Raw genomic sequence first — 9,942 nt, forward strand, 5'->3', positions numbered from 1 at the left:
AAGTGAAACCACGAAACGCACTATTGTCGAAGATTGACAAAGCTCACACAGCATTTGTAAGTGGACAAGTTAAAATGAAACCTGCAACTTCCGATTCCACTCTTCAACACGCTAGTCTTGTCTTTACCTTCTTTTTTGTTTCTTTGATTAATCAAGTAACTTCTTTTTAGTATTTCATACTCTCTCCCTCCTAATTACTTCACCTTTTCCGAAAATGGGACACCATTACCATCACGTATTTGTCAGGAAAAAAAAATGAGCTCAACAGACCTACATTTAAAAAATATAAGAGTGGGCAAGGCTTGACCCATAACTCCTTTTACCTCATCAAATGGAACCTTCAAGAAACAACTTCTCCTTTTGTCAATAACAAGAGCTTGTATGACTACTAAACAGGATTGAATTGAAGCTTTAGGAAAGCTATTATATTAAAAACTTCCGAAGTCTTCCCGCAATTATACAAGAGGTTAATATATTTGTAATTCATAAGACGATCTTGAACTTGACTTTTAGCTAGCTAACTACTTTAGATTACACCATTAATCAAGAAGATGTAGGAATCCACTGATCACCCTGAATGAAATTTTGTACCGAGTATGAGCCAACATGTTCATCCGGTATTTGGCTACTCCATGGCACCCGTCCTGTTGCATTAGCTCCGGGACCCGTACTTCCAAATTCTCCATGGTAAAGAGTACTCAAAGCAAAATCGCCGTTCCAGGGCATCCATCCATCGGCACTAACAAGAGCTTCCAATGTACACTGTATAAAGACTGTCCTGGAATACTCCTTCCATGGCCTTCCGAGGTAATTTTTATGTACCTTAGGCTTGCTATAGTACAAGGTCATGTAATCTGCAGTTCCATTTATTAAACAGTTTTGGAAGACGAATCCAGTTGATTGCGCGGGATCTATTCTTCCATGAGCTGTAACAGCATTGTTCTCTCCCTTCTCGGGATTTAGTTGGCGAGGAGCAACAAGGATATCACAATCATGGAAGAAGGTAGCGGAGTTCCCAAAAATGAAGTCGACATTGCCTTGTATGCGGCATGACTTGTAGTATTGGCGCATAGAATGGGCGTAAAGGGTGTCTTGGTTGCCAAGAAATTCGCAATTCTCAATGACCGAAAGGTCACTATCGGATTGGAATGCTACAGCTTGGTGAGTATCTGGACCTGCTGTATTTTGGATTGTGATGCCACTGGCCATGAATCCATCACCAAAAACTCCTGTGTTAGAAAAATGAACATCACAACTATAACAACTAGCAAATAGTAATGTAGCACAGCAGCTCAGAAAGCAACAAATGTTATTTAGATTTTATCATTTCAATCCTTAAGTATTAAACATCACGCTAGCGTGAACAACCTCGTAGAGTAGTAACAAGGTGCTACAACACAGCAGTGGCGGAATCAGAAATTTTGGTAAGATTGTTCAAATGTTGATGAGTATATATTTTTTTCCGATGAATGAGTGCAACAAAAAAATTTTAACATCATCACCGTACACCCACCTAAAAATTTATGGTCCATTTGATTTCGCAAGTTATTCTTCATAAATTTCATTGCTAGAAAACTCTTACGGTGATTACAATATCAAATGACAACAATATACCCAGTGTGCGTAATCCCACAAGTGGAGAACAACAAGGGGCATTCCGAGAATGTTACAAAGCGAGAGATAAGGATAATAAATAAACGGGGTCTTCTTTTATTCGAAATGTCTCGTGATCTTCAACTAATTTTCTTTGAAAAAAAAAAAAAAAGAGAACAAAATTGGATAATTAAAATGTTCACAGAAGCAATTAAAAAAAAAAGAGCAAAATAAGTGTTAACTAACTTGCTATTAGATCTCGTTGTCTTCTTTTTAACAATACGTCTTCTTCTTTTCTAGAAAATAGGAAGGAAAGAAGAAAAACTAAATGAGTCTAACGTAACTCCAAACCAACATAGGAATAAACCAAATATCAAATCATAACTCAAAGACAAATAAACTTAGTCAGAACATGGAAGAAAATAAATGCAAATACAAATCAACCAAGTACCTTTAGACAATGTTTGTATGTTTTTTTTTAAAGAAAGAAGATCACTAGCACTTGACGTAAGCCTTAAACCCTGACTTTTAGGTAAAATTGAACACTCTTTACCTCTAAGTTATCTATCTCAATTATTTTAAGGGTGTTCAAAATTTAATTTATATCCAGCTAACTATAATATCTAATCTATATGCTAGTACCATTTTCCAGCCAAGGGTGTGCAAGTGACCACCCTTGACCATGAGTGGCTCCGCCACTGCAACACAGCCTCATTTATCAACCATATGTTTGAAAATAATGAATTTGGAAACCGATCGGACGCATATTACTGCAATACTAGCAGTTTGACAAATTTATTGGACCACAGCTAGTGAGCTTTGAATACATAATAGATATTTGAAATGTATTAGTACTGCTTACGAGTCAATTCCCTAAATGGTCACTCAAGTATTGAGAATCGTCTTCTAATATCACTTTTGTTTCTTTAAGGACTCAAATATCATTCAACTATTATTTTTTTCCTTAAAAAATACTAAACACCACAAAAATCTCATTCTCTCCTAGTTGACATGTCATGTCATATTAAAATTCTATTTTTTTTAATAATAAACCTATTTACTCATATACATCATACCCATTTAACCTAATCCAATTCATGTCTTATACCCGATTTTAGATCAAAGAATCCAAAGACATAACTTTTTCCTTCATCCGGCTGCTAAATGCATCCATTAAAGTGTCACATGTGATTGTCCCAACTCCATTAAGATGATTAAACACTTATTATCCCAATCGGCTACTGAAAAAAGGATTTAAGTATTTCTTTCATCAACATGGAATAAGAAAGAAAACCCAAAAAAATAAAGAAAGAAAAAGAGTTAATTAATCCGTTTCAATTAATAGAATCAGCATAAAACATACTCCATAAGGGAAAAAATGAAATTAAAGCTAAGAGATTAATTACAGAAGAGGAATTGGTAATTGAACCGAGTTGCTCCAACTGTTGATTTAAATGCTTTCTTTTGCTCTTTGTTTTGTTAAACAGTAAATCTTTTATCTCTGTTTTTCTTATTTTATTTTCAATATCTTTTATTTTAGCTCTACATGGCATAAATTTAGGAATATATATTATAAAAATTACTGTTAATCATGTGTTTCTCAAGCGAAAAATGCTAACAAGCGTCCGAAGAAAATCATGCAAACAGTAGGAGCGGGATGAAGGAAAAAGTTGCGTCTTTGGATTTTTTTTTTTTTAAAACCGAGTCTAAACTTGGGTATAAGACATGGATTAAATTGGGTTTAAGTAGGTATGATAAATATGAGTTAAATAGGTTTATTATTAAAAAATAAGATTTTAATATGACATGACATGTCAAATAAGATTTTAATATGACATGACATGTCAATTAAGAGAGAATGAGGCTTTTGTGATGTTAAGTATTTTTTGAGGGAAATAACAATAGTTGAATGATATTTGACTCCTAAAAGAAACAAAAGTGATTTTAATAGTATTTTTTTTTCTCCAAGGAATATCTTACACCTACCTTTGATGGAAAAGAATAGATTACGGAGGTGATTGGATTGGTTTTTTTAAAATTGATTTATAAGCTAAAAGCCATAAGTTAGAAATATTCAACTTTTGATTTTTGATTTATTTTTATACTTTTAAAATCTAAAAGTAAATGCTTAAAAGTACTTTCTATTTTACCTAAACATCTTAAAAAGCAAAAAAAGAGCTTAAAATCCAATAAGCACCTAAAATAAGTCAATCCAAACAGCCTCTACAAGCCACAAGAACAGCTCAATAGACAAAAATGAAAGAACAATATCCAGTAATTCACTTACCAACAGTTGCAGATTCATAAGTAGAAAAACCCAACTGGCCAACATTCCTAGACCCGGTAATGACAGTTTTCCCAATGCCATCACCCAAAAACACCAAATTCCTCTTCTCCAACGGGACCCGAACTATCTCGTCATACAACCCGGCTTTGATCCATATCACGAACCGCCCCCTTACCTCATTTTCCGGGGCCTCATTCACTGCCCTCTGCACCGTCTCATAATCACAACTACCACCAGCCTTGCACACTGTCACATTTGGTTTCAGCCCTGTCTGTACCCCGCCCTTGAAGTCCGGCACGGTTGACCCACCAGCACCTTCCCAGAACCCATCCCGTTCTGTCTTGGGTGGGGTCCAGGACCCGGTTTTGTTCCCGAAGTAGTCGTAATTCACCATCATCCCTAGAGGCTAGTGCATTGCTGCTATACCCGATCAAAGAGTTGAGAAACGCCATCGTTTCATTTACCTGAGATCAGAGATGGATTCAAGATTTAAGACGCGTTTAGCCATGAGATTATTCACTTTATTTAAAAATCAACGTTTGGCTATCAAATTTCAAATTTGAAAAACTCTTAAAACTCTATTTTCTCTTTTTTTTTTATTTTTTCACTTTCAAAACATTCAAATAACCAAATATTCTTTACAAAAAAACTGTAATCAAACACAATTCTATCTTCAACTCCAACTTCAAAAAATTCTAAATAAAGTGATAATATTTTGGTTTCGATGGCCAAGCTCTGCTTAAACTCTATGAGTTCAATTTTTTTCATGAACTCATTATATTTTAAAAGTGAGGGGTTCATAATTACTATTGATTTAATACAATTTTGGTGAATTTTTACACATAAACTTATTCTACGCATCAAAAATACTGAATTCACATGATTCCAGTACAGTAATGGTGAGCCCTACCTGAGACGTCCCGTTTACATACTTCAAAGCGGACCAACAATCATACTGGTACACCATGGCAGCACTCATCCAGGCACGAGCATCTTTTATGATCTTGCCGCCACGTGGCAAGGCCTGAGCCGTGAGATTCAGCCTGTATTCTGAATACCCGAGCACCTCAATACAGTCTTTTGCTGCATTGGTACGGTTTAGATTCCCTGTGGAAGCGTCCATGATATTCTTCACCATTGACTGAGCTTCCTTAAGGTTCTCAAAAGAGACCCCTAAAGCTGATTGGATGATTTGGGGTATCGTTAGTTTGGATGGCAAGTGTTGTACTAATATAGCCTCACATGACGACGGATCACGTGAGGCCTTGCAAGCTTCTTGAATTTCTAACGGATGAGCTTTCGGGGAAATGGGTGAATGGTGGTTGCGGGAGGAGGCAGACATTAACAAGAGGAGAAAGAAGGTGAGGAGTATTAGAGGGGAATTGGACTCCATCAAAATGAGGACAAATTTCAATTGACAAAATGGTTTGGTTTGGACAATGTGAGCTAAAAGGTTGGGGTTTTTATAGGGTTTTCTGTTTTCTAGTAAATTTCGGAGTGAAACAAGCTGTACGAAATCTTGAATTATTATGGACAAGGGATGGAATAACTACAAATATGATGACAGTGTTTATAAGTTGTTTGATCAAATTTTTAAAATTAGCTTATTTTGAAAAGAAAAAAAATTAAAAGTACTTTTTGTGAAAAAAATTGTTTGGCCAATTAAATTTAAAAAATACTTTTAAACAGTAATTAGCGTTTGATCAAACATTTAAAAAGTGTTTTTAAGTGTATTTTTTTTAAAAGTGTTTTTCAAAAAAGTGTTTGGGGGAAAGCTACATTTTTTAGCTTCTTAAATACTGCATCTGCTACTCCCTAGAGAATACTTATTTTTTCTCAAAAACTTGATCAAAAATCTTATTTTTTTGGAGAAAAATAAACTTGTTCAAACAGGCTATTAGTGAGTGTGGAAGCTGGTTTCACGGGTTTACTAAGAGAGAACTTTTCTATATCTATGTTTGGAGGATACTGTTTAGTGTGTACCAATTATGTGGCATTGCAATTTGATAATACAAAATTTTAAAATAAAAAAAAATTATAATTTAAATCAGTCATAAATATTTATTGTGACTATAAATGATTTCAGTAAGGTGATATAAGAAGTTTAAAATTGAATATGCCATTGTATCTTTTTAAAACCGATTAAAAAATGTACTCTCTCTGTTTCAATTTATGTGAATAAATTTCCTTATTAGGAAACAATTTACCTTTATGCAATTTATCACACAAAATTTACCTTTAGAGATCATGCTTAAAAGAATGATCTCTTTCTATATTTGAAAATAATTTACCTTTATGCAATAATTTATAGCCACACAAATATATATGACTCATTTACATTATAAGTTTAAAAGTCTTCTCTACTTTTTTAAACTTCATGCCCAGTCAAATGGGTAACTCGCTGTTAACCTTTTCGATTATTAGTAGCGGCTCGTGAAGTAGCCCCGCGCCGAGTGATTCTCCCCCAAAAAAGTCTTCATAAATTGAAACGGAGAGAGTATATACAAATAATTTAATACAAAGAGAGTAACTGATAAGGCCATCTAACTAAAGACGAAGCACGCAAGTTTTCCGCCTTTTAATCTCAATAGTTTTGGAATAGCTTTCCCTTTTTAACTAATTAATTAGTTGTTTTAAGATAAAAAGATATTTCCTTTTTTCTTTGACTAAATACAGAATCTACCTCGGAATTTAAGACTAATTTTATAAGCACTTACTTTCAATAATGACAAGAAGTAAATAGATCACAGTGTGAATATTTTCTTGCAGATGAAAAAGAGGCATTAACAATCAAGCAGCAAAAGAGGAGTCACACAAAGAAAGTCGAGCTTCAATCAAAAAACAACACAGAAGACAATAGAAATCAATTTGAGAAATTGAGGGAAATACCAATAAATAAAACATCGTCAGAGAAAAGGGGAATATTACAGTTGTTGTCAAGATATTGCCCAAAGATGGAAGGCAACAAAGACTCTTAATTAAGGGAAACAAGACTCAAGACAAGACTAAAGCAATCATGACTGCCAATCAGAATCGCAATTCAAGGAAGAAAAACCGAAGAAGATTGAATCAAGCTTTAGCTTTATTCTTGGAATGAAAAAGGTCATATTTTTTCACTCGCGCATAGTCTAGGGCATATTTGGCACAGTGAAGTTCTGCATTTTGAAACTAAAATAAATACTCTCTTCATTTCATAATAAGTGTCATTTTAATAAAAAAATTAGTAAAAAAAAAAAAGGACGCATATTACGAAACCAATGATGAAGTGTAAAGTTTACTAAATTACCCTTATGTAAAAAAAATATTTTTTTCTCTTAATGATTAGAGCATGCATAAGTAGATCATCTTTTGACATTTGAAATCCAACCATCATCATTTAGAGTACTACTATTTCTTTTACCTCTTATTAATCCTATTTTTCATAGGCCAAAACTTTTATTTTCACGTGAAAACTAAAATTTGACATTGTGAATCCAACTTTTGGCCTTGAATAACGAAACTTGTCATTTTTTTGTGCAAAGACAAAGATGGAAAAAACTAGTCAATATATGCATTTGTATCTTAAGGTGAAACTTATTATGGGACAATTTTTTTTTTGCTAAGGTGACACTTATTATGTGACGGAGGGAGTAATTACATGGAACTAAATTACATAGTGTCATTGCATTCCAAACTATCAAAAACATTTGCAATTACAATCCATCCAACCATTATAGTGCATCTAAATTATACATCTAAAACAACCAAATGCAATTACATCCATCATTCCAAGGTCTTCCCACATAACATGTGACTAACCACAAACCCTACAAAGCAACCCAATAACATAAGAAATATGTTTTCTCTCATATTTCCAAGCCTTCCATCATTATCAATAGATGAAGAAGTCTGAAAGTTAGCTACTAATTCATTTAAATTTATGTTTTCAAGCTCAAGAGTGTTTACACTCCTTAAAAGATTGGTTTTACTAAGACGAGCATCATTTTTCCTTTTTAATTTGTTGATGACAACAATCGCGTTTGGTAGAAATTCATCGTCTTCTGATTCCTAGTATCCACACGTTATTTTTTGCAACAAAACATAAACATGACAACAAAAATCGGTTACAAATCCATCAACATCTACGATCCAAATCTACTGGAAAAAATCACAAGGAAAAAGAGAAAACTTACAACAGCCTTATGACACCTGACAAATGTCTCTTAGGATTCAATGCAGTCCATGATGTCAAATGGAAGCAGCAACTCCATATCCATAGTTCTTACTACGACTATTTGGAGAACTCAAGCATTCTGACATTTCATAAGAAAATGAAAGAAATAAGAGAGAGAAGTGGCTGAAAATCAAACAAGAGAGCTAACCTATTTCAGAATTTACTCAATCTAACGAGAAAAATCTATTACTGGAACAATATGGAATTCAAGAACTTTACTGGGCCGAATATGCCCCCAAACTACGCGCGAGTGAACGAATATGGCCTTCGAAAGTTGATTGGTGGGTTCTATTTACCTAAGGGCACGAATGGAGGACGGACAAATCCGCTCAATTTCACATAGTTCAGGGGCATATTCAGACCTTTTCATTATTGGAAAGAATAAATCAATTTCTTTTCAAGGATCAAAATCCTTGGATTGCCATCTCTATCCAAGCAAGCCAATCGCATCAAGATCTCCACAGCGTTCGAATCAAGCAGTATATAATCAAGGAAAAGGAAGAAGTAAGATATACAATTGTCTAGACTTATGCAAGCTCTTTGTTCTTGTAACACCTCGTACCTCCTAATTAAGTTACGTTCATGATTCGAGACTTAGAAATCAAGACGAGAGGTGTTGGAATTGAGAATTGGCCTTAAATTGTTAAAATGACGTTCTACGTCATTTGTAAGGGCCATACATTTATGTACGGGCCGTACTTTTAGGGTGTACATTGCAAGGGAGAAAACAGAACCAGTGGAATTTGACATTCCAGGTACGGGCAAATTATACAGCCCGTGCTTCAAAGTACTCGATTGCAAAGAACAAACCTTGACTAACCAGAAATCAAGTACATTTGTCATCTTTTTTAACTGAGAAATCACTAAAAGCAAGTGACATAAAGTTAGAAACTCGATGGATAATAGGCCTGTTTTTCTACCTTGCAACACTTAATTACCATGCTTTTGCCTACGGCAAAGTTCGGAATTGTGATGTGCGTGCCTTACCGTTAGATCAAAAATTTGGGGTTTCTTTTGTGTCTCATTATAAATTATATGAATTTTGCGAAATAAGTTTAAGGCTCTTTTGAAATATTTTCGCTTTAGGCCACCAACATCATTGAGCCGCCCCTGTGCTTGAGGTGTTAGTCTTGGTTGTGTCATAATGCAACATGGCAAGGTAATCTCTTATGCCTCGAGGAAAATTAAGAATCATGAGAAGAATTATCTGACCCATAATACAAAATTAGTGACCATAGTTTTTGCTTTAAAAATTTAAAATTATTATTTATACGGTGTTCATGTTGATATATTCACGGATCACAGAAGCCTCCAATACATCTTCAAGTAAACAGAATTGGACCTAAGGAAAAGGAGATGGCTCGAGTTGCTCAAGGACTAAGACATCGATATTCTTTGTCACCTCACGAATGTCGTGGCCGATGCTAATAGCCTATGGGGAATTTAGGATTATTTGGAAGAAGACAGAATGGCAATGGAAAAGGAGGTTCACTGATTAGCAAGTCTAGGAGTTCGAATCATAGACTCTGAGGAAGAAAATGTCGTTGTTCTAAGCAGGACTGAGTCGTATTGGTAATAGAAGTAAAAGAGAATGATGATGCCTTCTTAGTATAGTTGAAGGAGCAAATTCACAAGTAGAAGATCAAACTTTTGCATTTGGGGAAAATGATGATACGTGAGATGCCAAAATCGGTTGTATGTTCCCGATGTTGATGGCTCTGAGGGAGGATTATGGCTAAGGCACATAGTTCGAGATACTCTGTTCATTTGGGTTCCACAAAGATGTATCACGACCTCAAGAAAATATATTGGTGATGTGAAATGACGAGAAATGTATTCGACTTTGTGG

General features: G+C 34.6%; 1 pseudogene; it reads right to left on the bottom strand.

The window, feature by feature from the left end:
* Window positions 1-398: 398 nt before the first annotated feature.
* On the bottom strand, window positions 399-5,342 carry LOC132637535 (probable pectinesterase/pectinesterase inhibitor 51; annotated as a pseudogene).
* Between the last annotated feature and the right edge of the window lie 4,600 nt (window positions 5,343-9,942).

This window comes from Lycium barbarum, chromosome 1 (genome assembly GCF_019175385.1).
Source record: "Lycium barbarum isolate Lr01 chromosome 1, ASM1917538v2, whole genome shotgun sequence".
Classification (NCBI taxonomy): domain Eukaryota; kingdom Viridiplantae; phylum Streptophyta; class Magnoliopsida; order Solanales; family Solanaceae; genus Lycium; species Lycium barbarum.